Genomic DNA, 26,999 nt, shown 5'->3' with positions numbered 1-26,999 from the left:
ACACAGAGTGGGAGCTTCTCCGGTCACCCCAGAGAACGGGTGACAGGGAAGCTGAGCCAAAAAAAAAATTGCCACACGGGACAGGAATTCAAGGAACAGCTGAGGAGAGAACAGGTTGAATACTCCCCTGCTCCAGAGTCCTAGATTTAACTGAACTTAGTACTAAATACTTTGCCACCGCATTTCCTTGGCTGGATTCAGTTGTAAGACAGGGCTAGACGAACGTGATCTCTAAGTCAACGTGTAAGGGGCGCCCACTGTTCGTGAAGCCAATTGGGAACGAGGCGTAGTGTTTGGAGCGTCTGTCACCTGAAGTAAACATGCTCTTGACCTTCCCCTCCTGGTGTCTGTCACTTGCTCTCTGATAAGCCACCCCAGACTCTCCACCTGCTCGGCTCCCTGGTGAGTGCCTGGCAGATGGAAAGCCTTTCTGAGGAGCAAGGCCACTAGGATCTAAAATTGCCCACGGAGCTCCCCACTGTCCATCTGCCTTGAATCTCCTGCCAGGCTCAGAGGGACATCTGATAGGGTAACACATGCCACCGAGGTCCATCCTGTGTCTTAAGTCAGGCTAGTATTTTTGAATGGGGGGCCATTTAGTTTTTAGCAAAGTTAGCAAGCTGAACTTGGTCCATTTTTTTTAAGACAGTTTTAAACTATTTTGGCCTGTGGATTTGTTGAGTGGGGAGTTTTAATTTAGTTGGGAGGGGCGCTAAGAAGGAAAGATTTTTGTCAAAAGGCTTCTTTTTGCTTGTCCTTAACCTGAGCTTTTTGGAGGTAAAGGAGGATGAGACCGAGGTAAGGGATGGTCATTGCCAGAGCAGCCCCCATAATCTGGTACATCCCAGGGCTTTGACTAGGAGTCAGGGAGCCTGAGTCTGTGTGGAGAGGAGGCCACTCCACAGACTGTTCTAGAAGACCGTGAGTTTCTGCCCTTTCATCCTCCACCACAAGGGGCGGGTTTAGCCCTTGCCAGCCCAGCTTCCTCAGACTTGCTGCGATGCCTCTCCAGCTCTCCGCATGCACAAATGTCTGTGTTCGGGAAGCCACGCCCGGCCACATGCCCCACAGGCTAGCACGAGCTGCCCTGCCTCACGTGGTTCCCCCAGACCGGCCTCTCCTCAGACTGGACTGTTAGGTAAGAGATGGAACCCAACCGAGCCGACAGGCTAGGGCAGCCACTGGGGAGGAGGGGCCCCCACCTCCCAGAGCAGCTGCCCCAGGGGGGGGCCTGAGCCAGCCCAGTGACGGCAGAGGTCACTCCTTTCCCTCCATTTCCCCCAGTCAAACCTAGATGGACATAGGAAACACGCCAGATGCAAAGCTGATCGTTTTGTGGGTTTTTCCTTGTTTTTAACTTAAACCTCCCCCCTACTACAGTTTCTATGGTCTTCACCAGCAGGCCCGTTTCAGGGTGGTCCCTTACTGCACATAAACCACTCCATACCACAGCCCCTACCTACCCTTCTGATGTGGGAGCAGGCGACATTGGATATCCCTTCCCATCTCCTTGTTACTCTGTCCTGTCCCCTTCATGCCCCAACAGCAAACAATAAAACTTACAGCCCCTGCTGCTGACTTGTTTCAGACGTCTCTGGTTCAGGGCGGCAGGCCTCTCCCTCTGGCCACCTCTACGACTCAGAGCCTGAAGCTGCAGTGCCCCCCACCCTCACCTTGCAATCTGCTGGAGAACATTTGAGCCAGGTAGTTTTGTTACCTGTTAGTCATGTCCAGTGATGGGGTGGAGGGGGGAGTCCTTCAAAGAATGGGGTGTATGAGGGGAGCATCCTAGGGGTAGTCTTGAGTTTCTCTTCTGAAGGCTGTCAGGGCTTTTAAGGACCACGCCGGCCACGTCACGGCAGGGCCAGGTAGGAGAGCGCTGGCAGCCAGGGAAGAGAGGAAACATCAAGGCTATAAATCCGGAGTCACATGTCGTTAACACCAAGGATCGGTGAAAGAAATGATCTTACTGCCAAAGGACCTCCCTGCAGAATGCTAGAGTGCTAGCTCAGAGCCCCCACCCCATAAAGGGACAGACTCCAGAAAGTCTGCAACACAGGGCTGAAGCATGCAAACGCCCCTGGCAAGTAAGGTGCTTGCCTACACACCATCGCCACTACCGTCCGGCTACTCAAAGTGTGGTCCAAGGACCACAGCATCGGCATCACCTGGGGGCTTGTTCCAAAGGCAGAATCTGCAGCTTCCTGAGATTCCATGAAGATCCACAGACATTAATGTCTTAGAGTCACTGTTCCAAATAAGCACAGAAAACCTTTTTGTCTAAAAAAAAAAATAACCACCTATCATACAGAGTTATCTAAGATAGAAAAAGAGACAGACACTGGAGATGGTTAATTCAACAACAGTAACATACCACCAGTCTCTCGCTGAAAGGTACTTTTGACATTGGATTCCCTAAGCCACTGCCTCTCACATTCTCTGGATGCACATGGCCAGAAAGATCTCAACTGGACAGAGCGACAGCTCATTTACTGTAAATCGGAGCTGGCTCACAGGAGATCGCCTCCTCTAATGTTGATTGGTGTTGCTGCTCAGACAAGGTCTGTGCCCCGGGCTCTTGGGCCTATGGCTGAAGAGTTTGGTACTAAAGGCAACTCCCCAGGGCTGCTGCGGGGGCTGGATAGTCATGACCTTGGGGACATCACGGGTGAGCACACCTCCATTTTGCTTTTTCATTGGGGTCCACCTACCATTTTTTAATACATTGGGCTCTGTGGGTGACAAGAGGACCCCAAGAGCCTACCCCCGAGGGGCTTCCAGAGGTTAAGGAAGGACTACTGGGGGTGGGTAGAAGGCACCTCTACCAGGAGCCATGATACTAATCTCCAGAGGGACCTGAATGCAGACGCTCAAAAGCCAAGCTCCAGGGCAGGCCTGGAGTGGAGGAGTCCAAGGCAGCAGGTACCTGGATGACAAGGCAGGCCAAGTTAGAGCCATTGTTTGGTCCTAGGAGTGGAGCCCACAAAGGCAGGATGAAATTGGGGACTCCTTACCAGGGCGCCTGGGCGGGCTGATGAGAAGCCAGAGTCATGAACTGTGATAGGCAGTTGGACGTTGGGCACTGATGGCTGGTGGGGCAGAGCCGGGGAGGACTTCATACTCACCAAGCAGATTCCACATGCCAGACCTGTGCTAGGCACTTAGAGCACATGTTCTTAGTCAACCCTTAAACAAACTATAAAATTAGGGGTCATGCTCCCGTTTCACAGATGGAGAGACAGGCTCTGAAAGTCACTTTCCCAAGAGCACACGGTTATGAAATGGTAAAGGCAGGATTCAAATCCAGGTCTGTCTCATTCCAAAGCCCAACCAGCTGTCCTGCCTCAAGCTGGGTCAAAACAGAGAAGCTAAGAAAGTGGGAGGCCGTTGCTCAGCTGCCCTCAGATGTCCCCCTTGAACTGCTGCCCTGATGGCCCCTCAGGGGAGGGGGGCCTTCCCCCCACCCACACAGCAGCCACCAGCCCTTTCTGGGCAGAAAGAAGAAGGGATCTGGAGCTGCTAAGTCCAGAGCACTGTCCTCTGGGATATGAGCAGGCTTCGAGGCTGATGTGGGACACATTTCTGGGCCCTGGGAGAACTGGGGCTTTGTAGAAAACTCGCTTCTGCAACAGGTGAGCCAAGGGGCTTTTGCATCTAAGTGGAAGATCACAGTGTAACGTGCCAGCGTCGGTGGCCACCAACATCCGACCAGTTTCCCATTGTTTATGTATGGGTTTTCCACTGTGTGTTATAATTATCACAAATTCTCTTTGCCTCTTGACTCTGCATGTTCCCTGGCTGCTATCCCTCCTATCCATAGATGACTAGGAAACGCATATTTGTTTTTCTCTAAGATGAGGCCAAGTACAACCTGGGCAGGCAGTCAGCTGGCAGGAAAGGCCACACTGCAGTGGAGTCCAGAGAACGGCTTAGGGGTTATGAACTGCTTGAGACTTCACCCCTCCACCCTCAAATGTTACTTGCAGAACACAGGCCTCGTCAGATGTGCACAGAGACCATTTCACGGTCATTAACTGTTACTCTAGACCACAGGGTTCAGGAGGACAGGAACAGTACTCGCTGCCACATCCCCAAGCACTCAGCGCAGTGCGTGGTGCGCAGAATTCACCAAATAAATGTTGGTCAAGTCTAATAAGCCATCATCACAAAACAATCCCTTCTTCGGGCGAATTATCAGTCGGTTCTCTGCTCGGGTCTTGCTCAGCTCTGACCCCACAGACCACAGCACCCAAGAGCCCTCGCCCTCTGGCTGCTGATTTGGCTCTGCCAAGGATAAAAAAGAGAAGAAGGAGGTCCAGCTCTCTGGCTCCACAGCCCAACCCCCACCTCACCCAAAGGGCCCTGCTAGTCCTGGGGTCTCTTGGCCTTCATGGTCCCTTAACCCATCCACACCTCCATAAACAGTTTGCTCACTGAACTCACTTTAATTGCCTCCCTATTGCAAGTGCCAACCCCACCTGGCACACCCAGTTGACAGGCTAGTGACACCGTGTTTCATCAAGCAGGAGCAATTGGGAAAACAAGCATTCTATACTTCCAAATCATTCTGGAAAGAAACAGTGAAAACTGACCCACTGAACCATTAAGAAGAAGTGAGAACAGTCAAAAAAATCATGTGCCTTAAAAAGGCCGGGGTGGGAGGGGGGTGGCGCTTGGGTGGCTCAGTTAAGCGTCTGACTCAGTTTTGGCTCAGGTCATGATCTCAGGGTTGGTGGGTTCAAGCCCCACATCAGGCTCTGTGCTGACAGCACTGAGCCTACTTGGGACATTCTCTCTCTTTCTCTGCCCCTCCCCTGCTTGCACATGTTCTCTCAAAATAAACATTAAAAAAAAAAAAAAAAAAAAAAAAAAAAAAAGACAGTTTGGCTACAATGAACCTGATTCTGAAAACGGCCCTCCTCAGGGTGGTATCCAGACCCCCTCTCCACCAAATGGACCTTCCTTTGAAACCTCAGGGTTCTTGGTCATTCCTTCATGAGGGGCTTTGAACAGGAGCTGATCATCAAAGATGACAAAACAAAACAAAACAAAACAAAACAATCAGTGGGTCCATAGGAGGGAGGCTGATGGCATCTTCTGGCAGAACTACTATCAATTATTTTTTAAAAGCTCTTGGGTTCCAGACCTCACCCACCAGCTCAGTCCTAGTCCTACTGGGGTGCAGTAGGTGAGGTGGGGGTCACTGTGTCAGTCCTCCCAAAAGGTACCCCTCAGGCCTGATGGGACATTGATGCATTCAGGCTGCTAGGGATTTCAGCCTTAATTTTTTTTTTTTTTTTTTTTTTAGTATTTATTTTTGAGAGAGAGAGAGAGAGAGAGAGAGCACACACGCGCGTGCATGAGCAACCGAGCAGGGGAGGAGCAGAGAGAAGGAGACACAGAATCCAAAGCAGGCTCCAGGCTCTGAGCTGCCAGCACAGAGCCCGATGCAGGGCTCAAACCCATAAACCTTCAGATCGTGACCTGGGCCGAAGTCAGACACTTAACCAACTGAGCCACCCAGGGACCCCTCTAGCCTAAATTTTTAGAGGAGAACTCCCGCAGGCCAAAGAGGCAGGCAGGTGTGTAAAGGTATAAAGACAGTGGTGGTGAGCAGCCCGAGGGCCCCGAGCACTAGGACAGCTGGGATGGCGAGCACTGTGCAGCTGCCTGGCTGGCCCTGAAGAGCACCCAGCTCTCTCACAGCCCAGTGGGAGCCTCAGCGACCTCCCTCACTTTGGGGGAGAGACACGGAGGACGGCCTGTGGGCGTGGCCTGCGCTACAGGGCCCAGCCTGAGCCACCTGCGCGCCCACCCAAGGCCACAGCTGAGCCCACTCATCCTGTGAACCAGGCGCGACGGGTCCTCCTGCCTCCACACACTCAGACACACACACGGACACACTCACAGACAAGCTTACACCCGCCCCCCTGCCCCCCACGGCATTGGATGTCATTTTCTCACGACCCAGGAACAAGCCCCTCCCGCACGCACGGTCACCAGCGGCAGAGGGCGGAGGCGTGGAGCAGGGCCGGGATGCAGAGTCGGAGACGGTGTATGCCCCGCCCCGTTCACAGCACGGTTATGCCAGCTGTCAGCCAGAGCTGGCCCTGAGGACTCGGATGTCCCCATCCCACATCCCACGTTTCTAGTCGGAGGGCCGCGGTGCCGGGCCGCGGTGCCGGGCAGCGCACAGCGGTATTTCGCTCATGTTCTCACACCCCCGAGAGGCGCCTCTCCATTCTTGTCCCCACTGCTGGGGGGGACAGGGGTGCTGGCTGCGTCTCAGGGACCCACGAGCTGGGCGAGGCGCAGTGACTGCCTCCACAAGGTGGCTGCTCCCACACCTGTCGGCCAGCAAATGGGCCCTGGATGCCTCGCTGCTGTCTTTAGCTCCAATTACCCGCCACGTGCTGACGTCAGCAACCCCAAGTCCTTGTGTCACCAGAGCTCCCTCCCTCCACAGCCCCAGGTGTCACCCTGCCAGGTGGAGCCGCCTGGTGGCTTCTCTCCCCCTAATCTCCTCCCTTCCAAAGGTTTCCCGTGCCCAGAACCAGGAAGCCTGGGCAGAGTGGGCCTGGCGGCCGGGCCTGGTAGCCTGGGTCCCCCACTCAGGGGAGGGAGTGGTGACAAACAGCCTAGAGAGTGGGGGGGCCCCCCTGACCCTTGGCCCTGCAACCGCGTCTGCACTGGGCCCAACACCAGAGTCTCAGAAGCCAAAGGCGCTAGCACCGCGTCTCCATCAGAGCCCAGGTGGAAATGCCACCAGTTTCACAGCTCACCCCGAAGAACCAGGGCAGTTGAGCAGGGAGACGGACCTCGCCTAGCCAGCTGCTGTGCAGCCAGCCCTCACAACAACACCCCGGGCTGGGACGAGGCTGCCTCCTCACCCTCACCGCCCAGCAGACGCCCCAGGCCACACCGCATATCACAGGTGCATTCCCGCATAGCCACAGCCCCGCAGTCTGGGCAGCAACAGAAAGTCAGTTTCTCACAGTTTTGGAGGCTCGCAGTCTGAGACGGAGGTGCTGGCCGGGTTGGTTGGCTTCCTCTGGGGTCTCTCCTGCGGCCTCTTCTTCCTTTTCTATGTGCCTGCACATCCCTGGTGTCTCTTCGGGGGCCCAGCTTTTTCCTTTTCTTCTAAAGGCAACAGTCAGACTGGATGAGATCTTACCCATGCCGGCCTCATTTAACCTTAACTACCTCTTAAAGGCCCAGTCTCCAGACAGGGTCACGTTCTGAGCTCTGGGGGTTAGGGCATCAACACATGACTTTAGGGGGCACACAGTTCAGCCCATAATACTCAGAGTGTCCATTACCCACCGAGTCAAGGCCATTCACGTGTCCACTCAGGCTCTACAGACGTGTCAGATCAGAATCCAAACAGGCTGCTCTGGATGGGATGCTTCCTGTCCTCTACCCAGCCCCGAGGACCTAGATGGTTGTGTTCTTTCTACCCCCATCCCCACCTCCAGCCCCCAATCTTCTGCTCTCAGAAAAAGGGTTGTGGGGTGCCTTGGTGGCTCAGTCGGTTAAGCTTCTGACTTTGGCTCAGGTCATAATCTCACCGTTCGTGAGTTCGAGCCCCGCATCAGGCTCTGCGCTGACAGCTCAGGGCCTGGAGCCTACTTCAGATACTGTGTCTCCCTCTCTCTCTCTGCCCTTCCCCACTCCCCCTCTGTCTCTCTCTCGTTCAAAAATAAATAAACATTAAAAAAAAGAAAGCGTTGCTCTCTGGGCAGCACATATACTAACAGGAGGGGAGGGGACAGGACGGGAGGGGAAGGAAGGGAAGAAGGATGGAAATTGCTTTCCTCTTCTCTATCAGGACACTCCTTTGCTTCTCCATCTGTGCAATGCAATCACTTTCCTCACTGGCTCATCTCCCAACTGCCTTTGTCACAAGCTTTCCTGGCTGTCCCACCCCCTGCAGTCAACTCATAGCCTGCATTTCCTCCTTCCTGTCCATCTGAAATCCCTCTCTCTGCACCTCTGCTTCACATCTGGGGTCTCCTGCCCCGTCCAAACCTCAAAGCTCCCTCTGGTCCTTGGCCACCACCTGTCCTCCGGGCCCAGTAAAGGGCCTCCTGCTTCTCGACTTGTCACACAGTCCCCTTGTCCTTTCCAGGCTTCCCCACATCTTAGCACACATTTCCACCAGTCACTGAACGTGGATAGCCTCTCTAAGCACACAGAACAGCCCACAGTGTCAATTTCGCTGAAAGCTCTTGGGCCATTCCAAGTTTGGGAAGTCCCTTTAATTCCCAATCACCTTTTGGGGATGGGTATTTTCCGTAGCTGTCTGGTCATTGAAACCCCCGAGTTCTCACTTTTGAGAGACCTTAGTTTGCTCTGTGGGGTTCCCAGAGCTCACATGCCCCAAGTGGTCCAAAAAGGTGTGCTAACTCAACTATCTCAAAAAAGACAGTGCAAGCTTTTCATTTTTTGCAGAATGATTAAAATGATTCTCAGGAAGTCTCTACCACCGTTCTAAATCAAAGCATGAGTCCCAGCTGCTGAGAAGTGAATAGAAATCAGATGCGAAGGGAGAGGCAGAGAAGAAGGAGAATTAGAGGTTTATTATATAGACTTTCCCAAACTAAAACAGTTCTCTTGATTCCAATGAAGACAAGATCTGGACTTCTGTTGTTGCCAAAAGCAGTTTCCAGAGCTTTTACTATTAAGTTACTATTAAGGATGTATTTTCTGCTGGAAAACTAAAGAAATATTTGATGAGTGCTTGTCAAAGTACGGAGTCCTAGTAGGATCAGATGCATCAGAATCACCTGCCATGTCTTTTAGACATGAAAAGGCCTGGGAATTCTAGAATCTCCGAGAGTGAAACCCAGGAATCCATATTTGCAACAAGTTCCCCAGTGATTTTTCCACCTCCAGAAGTTTGCAGGTCACAGCTGTTAGTGTGGGGTCATAGGTGGAAGGCAAAGATTCTGATCCTGAAAGGGCTTCTCAAACTTTACCAAGCATGTGGGTTTGTTGAAGAGCAGATATGGAGTCGGTGCATCTAGGAGGGCACTCGAGATTCTGGGGAACCAATGTTTCCAGCACAAGCCACATTTTTAGTACTTTTAGTAGCAAGGATCTGGAAAGCATGTCTCCCTTCCATTATCTCCATGCATGTGTGTGTGTGCGCGCGCGCGCACACGCGCGGGCACGTGTACGTATTACAGTAGTAATTAATAGCATAGCACTTTCACGTGCTTTATCTCCCCTAGTGAAATATAATGAGGCTATTGCTGTAATAATGATTGTAAACCTTATTTAAACAATCACTGCTCTCTCAGGCAGTCACTCGGGAGGCAGCACATAAGAGTGGTTCAAAGAATGGTTCTGACGTCCGAGGTGCACGTTCTCGTAACAGGTGCATTCTGCCCCTCATGAGCCGATGCAGCTGGGGGCAGTTATGAAACCTTCCCAAGCTTCAGACCTTAGCTCTAAAATGGGATTGACTCTGGCTTTTTCTCTCAGAAGGTGGTGAGGGGCCCACAAGATAATGAACGTGAAGTACGCAGGTAGCCCTGACACACAGCATGCACTTACACATCAGCTATTAGTATTAGTCTGTGGTATAAAGCATGCGGGGGATTCCCCTTCTGGGTCTGGCAAGAGAAGAGGATCAGTGGGATAAGAGATCAGTCTCGTTAAGACATATCTTCACCTCCCGTTTTGACCTGAAACACTGTCATTCTGAGCCATCACCTACTCCAGTCACTTTTCGCACCAAATGGCATCAGGCGTTTTCTTTTTTTTTTGTTTTAATTTTTTTTTCAACGTTTTTTATTTTTGGGACAGAGAGAGACAGAGCATGAACGGGGGAGGGGCAGAGAGAGAGGGAGACACAGAATCGGAAACAGGCTCCAGGCTCCGAGCCATCAGCCCAGAGCCTGACGCGGGGCTCGAACTCACGGACCGCGAGATCGTGACCTGGCTGAAGTCGGACGCTTAACCGACTGCGCCACCCAGGCGCCCCTCGGCGTTTTCAAAAAATAAAATCCAGCTTTGTCTTAGCTTGAGCTGCTATAACAAAAATACCATAGACTGGGGTAGCTTAAACAACAAACATTTATTTCTCAGTTCTGGAGGCTGGGAAGTCCAAGAGCAAGGCACCGGCATATCTGGTGACTGGTGATGGCAATCTTTTCTGGTTTGCAGAAAGCCATCTTCTCACTGTATTCTCATGTGGCAGAGAGCAAAGAGAAGGGCAAACTCTCTTGTATTTCTTTTTCTTCTTCTTCTTCTCATTATTTTTGAGAGAGAGAGAGAGAAAAAGTGAGATCAGAAGAGAGAATCATAAGTAGGCTCTATGCCCAGCACAGAGCCCGGCACAGGGCTTGATCTCAAAACCATGAGATCTGAGCCGAAATCAAGAGTTGGATGCTTAGCCTACTGAGTCACCCAGGTGCTCCTTGTGTTTCTTCTTATAAGGGCATTAATCCCCTCATGGGGGCTCCACCCTCATGATGAAATTACCCTCAAAGGATCCATCTTCAAAAAAAAATTTTTTTTTAACGTTTATTTATTTTTGAGACAGAGAGAGACACAGCATGAACGGGGGAGGGGCAGAGAGAGAGGGAGACACAGAATCGGAAACAGGCTCCAGGCTCCGAGCCATCAGCCCAGAGCCCGACGCGGGGCTTGAACTCGCAGACCACAAGATCGTGACCTGAGCTGAAGTCGGACGCTTAACCGACTGAGCCACCCAGGTGCCCCCAAAGGATCTATCTTCATATACCATTGCATTAGGGATTAGGGTTTCAATATATGAATTTTGAGGGGACACAACAATCCAGTCCATAGCAAGCCTTAAAGAGAGAAAATAGGGGCAGGGGGCGCCTGGGTGGCTCAGTTAGGCGTCCGACTTAGGCTCAGGTCATGATCTTGTGGTCTATGAGTTCGAGCCCTGCATCGGGCTCTGGGCTGATAGCTCAGAGCCTGGAGCCTGTTTCAGATTCTGCGTCTCCCTCTCTCTCTGACCCTCTCCCGTTCATGCTCTGTCTCTGTCTCAAAAATAAAATAAACGTTAAAAAAAATTTTTTTTTTAAAAGAGAAAATAGGTAATTTCAGATGGCCTGTTCCAGTGATGCTTTGAGTGATGTCAGTGTCCTTGGAGCAACTGAGTGGCATCTGTCCTGACTTCCCTCCAGCCACCCTTCTGCCTCCATTCTGACTGGTGCCCTTGCTGTGGTGATGACAGGTCCCCATAGAACAACCCCTGGATGTAAACCACCTATTCTTTGTCTCTTCCCTCTTCCCCAACCCAGGATAAGGATAACTGTCTATCACAGCCCTGATCATTCCTGGCGTGTATTCCAAGTAGATATCCCCTGCAAATGGCGGCAAAACTCAATCCACACATTCTTTTGGCTGGGCACTGAGCTAGGTGCTGGGGCATGGTAGTGAGTAATAGTTACTACCAACACGGTAACTATCTTCCTGAGGCTCACAGGCTATAGGGAAGACACACAGTGAAATGGCCACATAACTTTGACAAGTCCTACAGTGGAGGCATTCATGGTGTGTTAATGAATATCTAGTTGAGAGAGTGGACCTGGTCAAGGAAATTAGGGAAGAAGTGATGCTTGACCTGAGATAGGAAAAATGAGTAGCAGTAAATTGGGCAAGATGAGAAGGAACAGATTTTCTAGGGGGAGAGCATATGCAAAGCCCTAACATCAGGTGGGAGTGTGGTGTGTAGAGAGATAGATAGGGTCAATATATTAGTCAGGGTTCTCCAGAGTAACAGAACCAAGAACCAAGAAGAAGGATGGAAGGATGAAAGGATGGAAGGATGGAAGGATGGATGGATGGATGGATCAATGGATAGAGAGAGAGAGAGAATAGATAGATAATAGATAATAGATAGATGATAGTTAGATAAATAGATAGATAGGCTTACATGACTGGAGGCTGAAAAGTCCCCAGATCTGTAGTCAGCAAGCTGGAGACCCAAGACAGCTGATGGTGTATTTCCAGCCTAAGCCCAAAACACTGAAAGCCAGGAGAACCAAAGGTATAAACTCTAATCTAAAAGCCAACAGTCTCAAGACCCAAGAAGAGTGGGTTTTTCCATTTGAGTCTGAAGGCAGAAAAGACCAGGGTCCCAGCTCAGACAATTAGGCAGGAGGATTTCCCTCTTAGTCTTTTTGTTCTATTCAGGTCTTCAGGTTGATTGGATGAGACCCAGCAACATCAGAAAGGGCAACCAGCCTCAGTTACCCATTCAAATGTTGATCTCATCCAGAAACACCCTCACAGACACACCTAGAATAATGTCTGGCCAAATGTCTGGGCACCTATGGCTCTGTCAAGTTGACACATCAAATGAACCATCAGTCAGACTATGAAGGCCCCTGTTGACCACAAGGAATTTACCTTTATCCTCTAGACAATGGAACATCTTTAACATATTTAAATAGGATGATAACATAAGCAGATTTGAGATTTAGAAACTGAATAGTGGCAGGAGTCTGGAAGCTCAATGAGGAACTAGCACGGGCAAAGGCAGACCAGTCAGGAGACTTTTGCAGTGATCAGGACATGGGGTGTCAGTGTGGGGAGTGGGTTGTGATGGAGACTGAGAGAAATGATATACTCTAGAGATATTTAGGACTTAGTATTGGATATGGGAGGGGAGGAAGAAGGAGAGGTCACGGCTGATCCCAAGTTTCTAGCCTTGACAGCTACAACGAGGGCAGTGCCCATACTAGGGTATAAAGGATTGGAAGGGAAGAGGGTGAGTTCAGGCTTCCATATTGTGACAGAAGCCCTTCAGTAGGATGGAGTTCTCACCAAAATGTGGGACTACGTTTCCTCTTGTATCCGGGTGTGGCCAGGTGTACTGGTTTTCTGTGGTTGCAGTAACAAAGTGCCACAAACTGAGTGACTTAATATACACTTATTCTCTCATAGTTCTGGAGGCTGGGAGTCCAAAATGGAGGTGGCGGCTGAGTCAGTTCTTTCCAGAGGCTCTGAAAGAGAATCTATCTGTTCATAGCTTCTGATGGTTGCTGGCAATTCCTGGTGTCCCTTAGTTTATAAACGGATCACTTCAATCTCTGTCTCTGTCTTCACATAGCATTCTCCCCTGTGTCTCAGTGTCTTCGCCTGGTCAACTTCTCTCTGGGTATATCTGCATGCTCAACTTTCTAACATCTTGTAAGGACACCAGTCATGTGATTGGCCAATACGACCTCATCTTAACCTGATTACATCTGCAAAGGATTCTATTTCCAAATAAGGTCACATTCACAGGTACCTGTGGTTAGGACTTGAACATATCTTTTTTGGGGTGATGGTAGGCAACAATCTAACCCATAATACCATGTGACTTTTTGTTTGATTTGTTTTGTTTTTTGTTTTTTGTTTTGGGGGAGTTCTTTTGGTCAACAGAACATGAGTAGAAGTGATACCATTTCCCAGGCCAAAGCTTTTAAAACTCAGATGTGGCTTTGACACTCCCTTTTTTCCTGTTGAAGGAGTTCAGGATGTGCCAACCCAAAATGTGCCACTTTGGCAAATTAGTTATTTTGAACTGAAGGCACTTGAAAACGAGCAAATGCAGTTTGCTTTCTCTGCAGTCCCCTTACCTGCCTAAAGTCAGATCCTCCAAAACGAACTCCATTGTCATAGATTCCCCGCCTGGGGAGTTTCATCAACCCGGGAAGGTTGACTCTTCTCACAGGAGAGGACTGGAAGCCAGCACCACAGCCAGCCAAACTTTGTCGTACCCTGTCATACCTCCCATCTGGTCTCTCATCCTTCCTAAAAATAATTTCCTCTTTCCTGTGTTGTCTTTATCTCCCCTCCCCTTCCCCTATAAGACAGTATTTAAGCTTTCAATTCTCACCATTTTGGGGGTATTCACTTAGTTTTATCCTGTGATATCCCCAGTAGTGTAATAGTAAAAATGAATGCATTTGTATACTTTTCTTCTATTAATCTGCCTGTTGTCAGTTTATTTCATAGACCTGGCTATTAAATCTGGGAGGGTAGAGGGAATGTGCTTTGTTCCTCTCCTGTACTGCCCACTGGATAAATGCAGAGGACTCTGAAGATACAGCAGGTGGCACAGAACCTGGACCTTTGAGTCACCATGTGGGAGAGATGACCAGCAGACCAGAAACTCCTGCTCTGGACCGGCATATCAGAGAGGAGTAAGCTTTTACTATGTCAAACCCCTGAAATTTTGTTTTGTTTTGTTTTGTTTTGTTTATTTGTTTGTTTTGTCACAGTGTTAACTTCCACAGAGATCTTGGAGTGTAAAGGCTTAGAGACATTCAGAGGAGATGTCATGTAGACTGTTGTGTATGTGGGTCCAGAGCTCCAAAGACAGGTCAAGCTGGAGACATACGTTTACAAATGTGCCTGGAGTGCGTGAACACATGGCTTTGCCAGGGGGGCAAGCATAGAGGGAGGAGGGCAGCCCCAGGACCAGGCCTGGTGGGACGATAATGTTTAACACCTGGACAGACGGGGATGTGTCTATAAAGCAGAGAAAGAGTGGTGTGAGAGAGATAGCGGGACCCCTGGGGGCATGTTGGGTCGTAGGGCACCGAGGAGCAGGAGACCAAGACCCTAGAGGCCCTGTGTGATGAGGCCTGCAAAGTATCAACCAGATTGAAAGACAGGATCGCGGCTGAGGACGAGTGCTGTTTTAGAAGGTACCTGAGGGGGGGGGCACCTGGGTGGCTCAGTCGACTGAGCCTCCGACTTCAGCTCAGGTCATGATCTCGTGGTCCGTGAGTTCGAGCCCCACATCAGGCTCCGAGTGAGGAGGAGGTGAGAAATTGGCGTCAGCAAGCAGAGAAATTGTTTTGACGAGTTTAGTTGTGAATGTGAGGAAGGAGCTAGGGCTGAAGCTCAAAGCTGAGAACCAAAACCTTCCACCCCACACTCAGCCTGGACGCAGAGAAGTGAAACCACGCCTTACTGCCCAGTTGGCGTGAGGTCGCTCGTCCCGTCTTTGCTGGCATTCCTCTACTCTTTGCGACGGTCCTCCCAAGCAAACAGGGTGATTGCTCACTACAGTAACTTCCCCCAGATACCCATCAACTCTTCAATGAGAAGCACGTACACTCTGTGCCTGGAGATGCTTTGAATCCCTCCCGTTGCCGTCCCCACCAATCCTGGGCTGTGGTATCAAGCTCGTTACCCAAGTCCTAGATCCCCCACCTTGAAAGACTAACCTCAAACCCAGCTTCCGAGTCCTGATGCATTCTGGGCTTGTCTCCCCTCCTCTGAAAACCAAGCTTCACTGCACTTCCCTCCTGCCCACCACACCAAGCGGCGGTCGCTTTGTCTCCTCAGTGGGGGTGTTGGCAGTACTGGGGGAGCCAGCTCCTGACGATGGGGATGAAGAAAGAGGTCAAGTTCGTTGTTTTTTATTTCTGTTTTCTTGTTGCTAAAAAAAGACTGAGGGTGTCTACAGCCAGGTGAGAGAGAGGGGTCAAATTACCAAAAGAGAGATGTGGTCAGGTTCCTGAGATGGCAGGAGGAGCTAGAATCAGAAGGAGCAGAGAAGAGGGATTAACCCTAAGTGGGAGGGGAGGTAAAGAGAAGGGAAGCTAAGTGCCCAGGCGAGCAGGTTTGCATGGATGAGATGGGAAGGTGAAGTTCCCATCTGACAGCTTCTGTTTTCCCTTTCGGTAAGAGGCAAGGCCCACCTAAATGGGAGACAGAAGGGCAAGTAAGGGGAAAGGGGCTTGGAGAGAACGAAAGTATTTGGAACAGCCGTGGAGATCAGGAAAGTGAACCAGCCTGAGAAACTACCGTTCTCTTAAGTACAGACGTCACGGACGTCTGGAGAATGTAATGCATCCTGTTCTGTGACATCCCAAATGAAGGAATGAGGACTTCCGGGGTGACTCCATGCTCACTTGGATGATGTAAGTGCTAATAGACTTAAATGTCACTTTATTTCCTGGTCACATTCCATTTATTCCAAATCTCCTGCCACCTAAAGCCAACCGCTGTGGAAAGCCATCATAGATGAGGATAAAGATAGCAATAGTGATATTTACTGCTTACCATGTGCTGGGGACTATGCATAGTACATATATATGGTATGCATACACAGACCTATGTACATAGACATATGGTGAATATACACATATATACACATACATATGTATATTCATATATATATATGACTTTTTCCTATCTAATTATTTCAACGAACCTATCAAGGGATGATTGTCCATCTTAAAGACAGGAGGATAGGGGTCCGGCAGGGTTCCTTACTTCCTGCCCAGACTCCACAGATCTCCACACCGGCGGCAGTGGACTTGCCTGACCAAGGGAACTAGGAAAGACCACGGAGGAAAGGGAGGTAGGGAATTCTTGACAATGAAGGATCAGCTTTGCTGGTTTTTATCCTGTGAGATAAAAATAAATTCTACACTTAGGACGAGGTAGAATTTTCTGTTTGGCGCCCCTACTGTGGGCAAAGTTGATCGAAGACCACCTGAGAGCTCCTGGGGGGGAATCATACACATGATAACAAGCTGACAGTCCTTCTGCTTCCCTGCCACTTCCCCTTCTCCCTACCCACTTCCCCTGCCCCCCCCTGGGTACCCACAGTCTCTCAAGGCAGCTTCCCCACCTCGGGCGCCACCACTGCCAGCCCACTGGCCCCCAGGTGCTGTCCCCAGCTTGCCAAAAGGCCAGAGCAGTGCTAAATTCTCAAAGATAAGGGAGAGAAAAAGACCCTGCTCTCCCTCTCAGTTTCACCTTTGATCCCACTGCTCATGGGCCCCAGGGTCTTCTGGAAAATAGTTCCTTTGACTTCTGTCCAGCCTTCTCATCTCAGCCTTGGAAAACATGAGTCCCTGAGGCAGGTGTGTGTGAGGTGGGGGCGGGGAGAGAGTATGTCAGCGTGTGAAAGAGTGCGTGTGAACAAGCGCGCGTGTGTGCACGTGAGTGAGCATGTGTACGGTGGGGGAAGGGGCAGCAGTGGGTGGAAACTTAGCAGTATTCTGCATTTCTTTCCTCATCTGCTTACTTTACCTCATCAATTTGTGCGAACAGGCAGCCTGCAGACTTGAGGCCCCACCAGATTGCTCTGGCCCCATAGGACTGGTCTGCTTCCAACTTACCTCAAGCCAGGGCCTCTGCTATTAAAGCAGTACTTACTTGTTAAGCTTTTGACCTAAAACTTTGTGGGGCACCTTGGGGCCACTCCAGGAGCGTGGACCTTGTCCTCTGGGGGTTGGTGAGACAAAGCTGAGGCCCACAGCTCCCTCAGCATACCATGGCTTCCCCATCCGACTGGAAGGAGAGCAAACTGGCAGCTCAGAGTGTGCAGGGAGAATGAAGGGCTGGACTCACAAAGCCGAAAGTAAAATGCAGGCTGGGGTGTCCTCATGGCCCCTCCTCAGGAGCCTGGTCGGGAGGAGAGATTGGTTTTTTGAGGAGATTTGATGAGGACAGGGACACCCATACCCCATACACCTTATACCCCAAGGTCACGGTCATGCAGCCCAACTCTTGCAGGGGGTCAAAAGAGGCGGGGTGGGTATTGAAGAAAGTGCATATCCCTGGTGAGCTGCTTTTCAGATGTCTAAAAACAAAACTTTTGGTTTGGATGGGGTGCCTGGCTGGCTCAGTTGGAAGAGTGTGCAACTCTTGATCTTGGGGCTGTGAGTTCGAGCCCCACGTTGGGTGTAGAGATTACTTAAATGAATGCATAAATTAAAACTTAAAAAAAAAAAGAAAGAAAGTCCTTATCCCTAGTGGGCTGCTTTTCAGATATCTAAACACAAAACTTTTGGTTTTGGGAATAAAGGGCTGAGAGAACAAAAGAACCAATATATGATTCTATTTATATGAGGTACCTAGCATGGGCAAATTCATAGACACAGAAAGTCGAATAGAGGTTAGCAATGGCCGGGTGACAGAGGAATAGGGAGTTACTGTTTAATGGGTACTGAATTTCCATCTGGGGTGATGAAAAAGTTCCAGAAATAGTGGTGATGGTTGTACAACATTGTGAACATATTTAATGCCACTGAAATATACACTGAAAATGGTTAAAATTGTAAATTTTAAGTTAGATGTATTTTACCACAGTTTTTATTTTTTATTATTATTATTATTATTATTATTATTATTATTATTTTGAGAGAGAGAGAGGGAGACACAGAATATAAAGCAGGCTCCGGGCTGTCAGCACAGAGCCCAAGCAGGGCTTGAACTCATAAACCATGAGACCATGACCTGAGTCGAAGTTGCAAACCTAACCGACTGAGCCACCCGGGCACCCCTGCTTTACCACAATTTTTAAAAATACGAAAACAGGGGTGCCTGGGTGGCCCAAATGGTTGAATGTCCAACTCTCGGTTTTTGGCTCAGGCCATGATCTCACTGTTTGTGGGTTTAAGCCCCACGTCAGGCTCTCTGCTGCCAGCACAGAGCCCGCTTGGGATTCTCTCTCTCCTCTTCTCTCTATACCCCTCCCCTGCTCTCTCTCTCTCTCAAAATAAATATGTAAACTTAAAACAAAATGTTTAAAAAACACAAGAATAAAAATATGGCTGAGGAGACAAGAGAAGCTGTGTGAGAGAACAACAGGCCCAGGGTTGGGTGGGGCACAGACTGGGGAAGAGAATATTCAAGAAGGGGACCCAGAGTGCAGTATGTTCTGGCTGCTGGTCTTTCAGAGTTCTTCGGCCTGCTATTAACAGCTTGGTCCCAATGTGTTCACTTCAAGTGATGGGCAGTGTAGGACTTAGTTGTTCCCCAGCGGGCGCAGACCGCTAAGGTGACCCCAGCCAGTCCCTTCCTGCCCCGAGGCTCCGTCCTCCCTGGCCTTTTTGGTGTTGCCTGGCGACCGAAGGACACACACGGTCAGCTCCCACTCCATTCCCCCATGCCTCCTCCTTCTGGCTGTGGTAGCCAAAGAGATAGATAGGGCTGTCCCTCCTAATGCTGTGGGAGCCAGAGTATGAACTCTGCAGGACCCAAGGAGCTCAGGGCAGGGGCTTTTTCCCAAAGAACTTCTGCTCTGCTTCTCTCAGCTTTTCCTTCTCTGCTGTATCTGTCATCACCTATATTGACCACAATGTTGCTGCAGATCGAACCACCCCTGATTGTAGTGGTATCAACCAACAGACATTGATTATTTCTCAGGCACCTCGGGGGCGGTTGGACAGTTCTGCTTACCTAAGCGGAGCTCAGCTGATCTCATCCAGGCTCATTTATGCGTCTGCAGTCACTACGGGCAGGCTGGTCTAGGGTGGCCTTGGCAGGAAGGACTTAGCCTTGTTCCACATGGTCTCTTATCTTCTGGCAGCCATGTCTGGGCTTGTTCCCATGGTGGAAGCTGTCAAAGAGAACATGGAACACTGGACAGAGTTAAACAAGTGAGGAAAACTACTCAAGATTATTGAAATAGAGATCAAGACTACTGTAATAGGGGACCGAGATTGAACTCAACTCTGAATATGACAGAGAGCTGGGGACTTACAGACAATGGGCAGGGTGAGGGAGTCAGTGGATGGAAAAATACCAAGAGGAACTTGGTTAGGTATGGAGGGTAGGGAGGGATGCTTGCTAAACTGGCTTGGCAGGAATCTGGCTGCACTGAACTCAGCAGGCCAAGGAAAAGGGCTAGTAGACAGGGCTCAGAGAAGAAGCCAAGGGAGTCGGTAGAATGTAAGGCTTCCTAAGGCCTTAGCTCAAAATTGGTAATGTCACTTCCATGGTGTCTAAGTGGGGCATCTGTCTGGTTGGATGGAGGGCCCCCAAATGTGGAGCGAGGATAGGGTAGAAGCTGGTAGAACAGGAAGCAAAGAATTCCCCTGGGGCAGAACAAAGGCGATCAAAGTTTAATGCGTATACCACAAGGAGCCGTGGGCTGGACAGCACAGAGAGGCTGTCTGTACCTTTGCACCAAGGCAGTGGCAGTGGCTGGGGCTGTTTTGAAAGGGGGAAGATGAGGAGGTATGGGAGACATATGGAATGTTCCCTTTTTTGGTAACTGTGCCCAGTTGTAAGTAGCCCATTGGTTAGTTAGGGCCTATGGAGATTCTGAGATGGGTCTCCTGATGGGCCTGTCTATTTAGCCAGGTGGTCGCTGTGGACCCTTTCTACCTTCCATCGTTCAAGTCTGTTTGCCTAAAAGAGGCCTCTACAACTTTCACTGCCTTTGTAGCCAAAACCAGTCACAAGGGTGACCCATATCCAAGTGGAGGGGAAATGGTTCCATCACGTGACAGGTGGCTGGGGTACCAGGAACAGTGGGACAATAGGGACATCTTTGCAACTTCATGGGAAGACCGTCTTTACTCACCAAGACCCTTGGGCAGAATGTACAGCCCCCAGCGCTTCCCATATCCTGACTTAGCTAATAACCTGGCTCAGCATGGAAGGCTTACTTGCACCGGAAGGCACAGACTGGAAGGTGCCAAAATTGGAATGTAGGGACTCATGTGCTAATGAGGTTCTCAAGACCAAAAGAAGGCAAAGAGAGTAAGATGGGACCCTAATGAACACAACGTAAGTCAGAGACTTGGTCTTAGGAAAAAGTAAACTCTGGTTGTCAGAAATCAGTGGAGCCTCACATGGGGACTAGAACAAGATTTCTTCTAGAAAATCATAATGCAATACTGGCCACCATTCCTCGGGTATCCAACACCGTTAGGTGTTTTGATAAATGCTATACATTTAATTGTGCTTCACTTTTCAAAAACCTTTCTAAATGTTTATTTTTGAGAGAGGCAGAGAGTGAGAGGCGGAGGGACAGAGAAAGAGAAGGAGACATAGAATCTGAAGCAGGCTCTAGGCTCTGAGCTGTCAGCACAGCGCCCGACGCAGGGCTCAAATCCACGAACCCTGAGATTGTGACCTGAGGGCAAGTCGGATGCCCAATCAACTGAGTCATCCAGGCACCCCAATTGTGCTTCGTTTTTAAAACAGCCCTGGTATGATAGCCTCCATTTTTATTGGTAAGCAAATTAAGACTCAGAATCCAAGACCACAGAGTTGGTAAATGTAGAGGATTTAGGATCCATTCAGGTCAACACGTTCTGAGCACCTTCTGTGGGCCGGCTCTGTGTGAGGCACTGAGGAAACAGTGATAGACATAGACCCTGTCTTCAAGGAGCTTACAGTGTAGGGGGTAGGGACAAGTAGAGAGGTCATTTTTATGCTGTGAGGCAACTGTGTGTATAAACAGATCCGAGGAGAAGTATTCACTCAGGAATGTCTTATGCCCAAATATTACTACACAGCTTTCCCAGTGTGCCATACGGGCTCCTTGGAGGCCGTCTCCATTAGGGTCGCCTTTGGCTGTTAGTAACAGAGATGTGAAATAACAAAGGAGAATTTAATTATTCTCTCCCACTTAAAATAGTTGGAGGTGGGCAGCCCACGGCCGGCGTGGTGATTCCACCGTCTCATCAGAAACCCGGGCTCCTTCTAGCTTCTGCCCCACTGTTCTTAGAACACAGCTTCCAACTCGAAGGTCATCTCGGGGCCTAAGACAGATGCTAGAACTCCAGCTATCATGCCCTCGATCCTGAAAAGAAGCAGGAAGAAGGCAGGAGATCTACCTATCTGAAGTCTCTGAAGGAGCTGTCCCCAAGTCTCACCCACCAAGTTCTGCTTACATCTCCTTGGCCTGAACCCAGTCAGATAAGCTTCACGGGCCACACAGGAGGTGGGAGCTGCATCTGTTAGCTGTATACACAGCCTCTCAAGTAAAACTGATGGCCATTCATTAGTAATGAATTGGGTTGAATCGTGTCCCCCACATAAAGGTATGTTGGAGTCCTCACCCCCAGGACCTCAGAAGTACTGCCTGACCCGATAGTGGTGCCCATTCCTCCTCTCCCCTGTCCAACTTCACCACACACAGGAGACCCACACCCTTTATTCCCCAAGGCACAGCCAACACCAGGATGTCTTGCAATAACAGACTTGGCTGAAGGCCTGAGGATCAAATGGGGCATTGCTGAAAGATAAACTGAGACCAGATCCCCCCAGGGTTCTGGAAGAGTGTTGACCACACTCCCTCCCACTACCTCCCTCAAGGTGCCTGGGTCCCCTTGTTCCTACCCACCCCCTCCGTTTTTCCATGCCCCACGTTCAGGACTCCCACCCCAGGCAGAGATGTGGCTCCTACAGGAAGCAGCCTTTGGTGGAAGTATATGAACTACTTAAAAACCAGAGTCTAGGGGCGCCTGGGTGGCGCAGTCGGTTAAGCGTCCGACTTCAGCCAGGTCACGATCTCGCGGTCCGTGAGTTCGAGCCCCGCGTCAGGCTCTGGGCTGATGGCTCGGAGCCTGGAGCCTGTTTCCGATTCTGTGTCTCCCTCTCTCTCTGCCCCTCCCCCGTTCATGCTCTGTCTCTCTCTGTCCCAAAAATAAATAAAAAATGTTGAAAAAATAAAAAATTAAAAAAAAATAAAAATAAAAATAAAAAAAAAAAAACAGAGTCTAACACAAAAGACCAGGTACTGCATGATCCCCGTTCACATGAAATCTCCAGAACAGACAGACCTGTAGACGTAGAAGGTGAATTGCCTGTGTCAGCAGGAGCAGGGGAGGGAGGAAAGACAATGATTATGGGGTTTCTTGTTGGGATGATGAAAATATTCTAAAATGAGTGATGATGGTTGCAGACTTCTGCAAACGTACTAAAACCCGCTGAATTGTATACTTTGGGTGAATTTTAGGGCATATGAATTATATCTCAGTAAAGCTGTTTTTTTTTTTTAAGATTTTATTTTTTAAGTAATCTCTTACACTCAACATGGGGCTCAAGCTCACAACCCTGAGATCAAGAGTCATTCATGTGTTCTACCAGCTAAGCCAACCAGGCACCCCCAAGGTGCTTTATTTATTTATATATATATATATTTTTAAATTTATTTTATTTATTTTGAGAGAGAGAGAGAAAGAGAGAGAGGGAGAGAGGGAGAGAGGGAGGGAGGGACAGGGGCAGAGAGAGAGGGAAAGAGTCCCAAGCAGGTTCCACACTGTCAGTGCAGAGCCGGACATGGGGCTCGAACCCATGAACCATGAGATCATGACCTGAGCCAAAGTCAGAAGCTCAACCAACTGGGCCCCCAAGTGCCCCAAAGCTGTTGTGAGTGGTTTTGTTTTGTTTTGTTTTTTAAACAAACCTCTGTCTGCAGGCCTTCTTGTAGGCCCAGGACCTCTGTGAGAACAGGGAATGTGCATAGCAATCCTTGAACAACATGGGTTTGAACGCATCAGGTTCACGTATACATGGATTTTTTTTTTTTTCAAAAAATATACCTAAAGTACTACAAATGCATTTTCTCTTCCTTATGATCTTAATAGCATTTTCTTTTCTCTCACTTCCACTATTGTAAGAATACAGTATATAATACAGATGATATGCAAAATATGCATAATCAACTGTTTATGTTATTGGTAAGGCTTCAGGTCAACAGTAGGCCGGCTATTAAGTTTCTGGGGAGTCAAAAGTTATATGTGGATTTTTGACTCTGCAGGAGGTCAGCACCCCTATCCCCCACATTGCTCAAGGGTCAACTGTATTTGCTTTACGTCTAGAAGCACACAGAAAGTCGCCCAGAGCTGTTCCCGCCAGAACACGGAAGATTCTGCCTCGGGGATGACCACAAGCTTCCCTGGGCCGGTGGGGGGGGGGGGATGGAATGGGCCCATGGCCTCACCAGTAAGATTAGCCAGGCCTCACTTTCAGCAGTGGAGAGGCTGACTTCTTCAAAAGGCAGGTTAGCTCTCCTGGGGAAAACGGAAGCACCGGTAACCAAGACTAGCACCCCACGGGCACGAGATATGGGTGTGATGAATGAGGGAGTGAGGAGATAATGAAGGAATGACTGACATCACCTGCCAGGGCACAGAGAGAGCCTGGACAGGCCCTAAGATTCCACCTCTGCCCTACTGCCCTTTTCACCAAGCACGCAGATCCGCCGGCCCTGGGAATGGTGCCTGGATTAAGTCTCCACATTCCCAAGGCTCCACTGCTCTCGCTGAGGCTCCCTCAGAGGGACACTGTGAAGACAAATGGGCACAAAGGTCTTGCCTTGCCAGCCCCGTGGGCCTTTTCACACCGCAGGCAGGAAGTAAATGACTCAAAAGTTCCTTTTGGCTCAGGCAGTTGTCGAAATGGGATTCCACTCTCAGCTGCCAAAGGAGGGGAGCTGAGGGGGTGAGGGGGCTTGGTTCATTCAGACCCCTCCCCAGTGAATCCTGGATGGAACCACACAAAGCTTTATACGCCACTGTTCGTTTTACTAAGGCCAGGCCGCTGCTTGTCGCGCCCCCGAAAATCAGCTCACAGCAGAAGCAAAGAATCCCTCATTTCACCAGGAGCTCAGGGTGTCTGCTGCCTCAGAAAGGTTCCAGGACAGAGGGAGCCTTGTGCAGACTCCAGAATGGGCTCGGCCTTCCTTGGTGGTTTGCTGCCTGGTTCAGAGGACCCAGGAGCTGCCCTGCAGGTGGCTTGCCTAGGGCCTGGCCTGGTGGTGAGCAGCACTGCCCTGGGCCCTGCGGGAGGGCCGCCACTGGGGGGCTTGGCTCCTCTGGGTGGCTCAGAATGTGGTGATCTGGGGAGGGGGGTGAGGTGGGTGGGCAATGCCCTGGACAGCCCATACCATGGGGAGGGGCCGGGGAGACAGGTAGTGAAAACAAGTCTGGAGTCTTGGCTGAGGAGCGGAGAGACTGGGGAGGTTTCCTGCCCTGTCAGGGTCTCCGAGGCCTCATCTCGAAGTTGGACCTTCAGGGTTGTAAACAGTCTATGACCTCACACCTTGGGAGCCCCTGCACCCCGTATGGAACATCATGGGCACTCCTAAGCGTAGGCTTTCTCGTCCCAGCATTCAAATCCCACCCGGGGGCGACCTGACCTCCCTGCCTCTCACAGGCTTCTGCCTCTCCACTGGGCTGCCACTTCCACGCCTCTGCTCACTTAGGTCCCCTGTCCCCTCACACAGGGAGTGCTCACTGCTCACGGCAAGCAAGCTTCAGGAGGGCTTGTCTTGTTCATGGTTATATCCACAGAGCCCAAACAGAGCCTGACATGTAGCAGACTCTCGATGTGTTTTGAATGAACGAATGAGTAAAGGAGGTACTTACCGCAAAGTACAGATCTGCTCTGTAATGGGGCTCTAGGCAGCCCGGGGCAGTCAGCTGGGCACCACCACCCCCCACCCCCCGCCCCGCCCCGCTCCGCTCCGCAGGGCAGCTCTGGGGCCAGAGGTCAGCAGAAGCAGGGACGACTTCTGGAGCAAGACTCTGTTCCGGGGAGGGGCTCAGGGAGCTCAGAGTGGATCCACCTAAGAGGCCCAGAATCCCAGGACCTCTGCTCTGGCATCTATTGCTGTGGGACAGATTTCCCTAAAACTCGGTGGCTTAAAACAATTTTACCGTATCTCATAATTTTGTGGTCAGGAATTCATGCAGGTGCGGCTGGGCTGGGTGATTCTTCTGCCCCACGTGGCATCAACTAAGGTCACTTGATGGCAGTCAGCTGGCAGATGGGCTGGTCCAGAGGGTCCAAGACAGCTTCCCTCACAGTCTGGTGGCCTAGTGGGAGGTCTAGAAGGACATGCTCAGCAGGGACTGTCTATTGGAGCGCCTGCACCTGGTGTCTGCAGCACAGAAGCCTCAGGGTGCTCAGACTTCCGCATGTCAGCTCAGGGCTCCCAGAGGCTATTCTAGAAGACTAAGGCTGCAAGGCTGCTTTCGATCTGACCTTGGAAGTCACATAGCATCACTTCCACCATGTCCTACTGGCAGCAAGCAAGTCACAGAGCTAGCCCAGCTTTAAGAGAAAGGGCCAGAAACTACACAGGGGAGTAAATACCCTTGGGGTGGGGGTGCGGGCATCTTGCGAACAAGCCAGCACAGCCTCCTTCCAGACAGGGTAGAGGGACAGAGCCTGAAGCTGGGGGAGGGCCAGGAGAAGCTCAGTGGCCTCACTCGTTTCACTGGCTTTCCCAGGAACAAGAATCAAAGGACCACTGACTCCCAAAGAGTCCCAAGCACTTGAACTTCCAGATGATTCCATATTCTATTTCAGTACTTTGCCCAAACCAACTGCTCAAGAAAGATTATCACGTTCTAAGCATTACTAATAATCACCTAGTGTATTTTTTTTAATGTTTATTTATTTTTGAGAGAGAGCACACACAGGAGCAGGGGAGGGGCAGAGAGAGAAGGAGACACAAAACCTGAAGCAGGCTCAGCACTGTCAGTGCAAAGCTCGACGTGGGGCTCAAACTCACAAACCGTGAGATCATGACCGGAGCCAAAGTCAGACACTCAAGCAACTGAGCCACCCGGATGCCCCACCTGTTGCATTCTTGCACGTTTATGTTTTCAGCCAGATCTGTAACTGTCCCCCCCTCTGGTGGGCCTGCAGACCTGGTGCAGAGAAGGGTATCCTCTTCTGACACAGTCACCCAGGATCCTTCAACCTTCAAACCTCTCAGCCACCAAAACCTGCCGGTCCCCAAGGAACGGAGCCTGTGAATCCAACAGTGGCTGGTTGTTCTGGAGACGTTAAGAGCTATAGTCCAGGTGGGGGCAGTGCCGTTCCCAAAGTGCTCCTGGTTGCTCCAACCCGTGCAGGGCGGATCCCAGACACAAGCCGAGGGAGGAGGCTGGTGGCACGGACTGAAACACTGGGAAGGCAGCTGGAACGCAGGCCACGGACCCCACCTTTTGGCAAAGACGTGGCCTCCAGGGAGAAAGCCACAAGTGACCTCACCGATGTCAGGAATCCACATGGAAACACTTAAGAGCAGAACCAACAACTCCCTGTAAAATGTAAGGGGTTTCATTTCTCCTTCACAACAGAACTCTCTCAGGTACAGATGAGAAGAACAGGCTTAATCAGAAAGACCTGGGTTCGAACCCTTGCTGGGTGACCCTGGGTTACTGAATCTCTCTGAGTCTCCTTGATAAACTGGGGGAGAATGTTGCCCACCCACCCTTGGTAAAATGAAATGACACGACACCTAGAAAATA

Source organism: Neofelis nebulosa, chromosome 11 (genome assembly GCF_028018385.1).
Source record: "Neofelis nebulosa isolate mNeoNeb1 chromosome 11, mNeoNeb1.pri, whole genome shotgun sequence".
Lineage (NCBI taxonomy): Eukaryota > Metazoa > Chordata > Mammalia > Carnivora > Felidae > Neofelis > Neofelis nebulosa.
Note: the sequence above shows the minus strand (reverse complement) of the source record.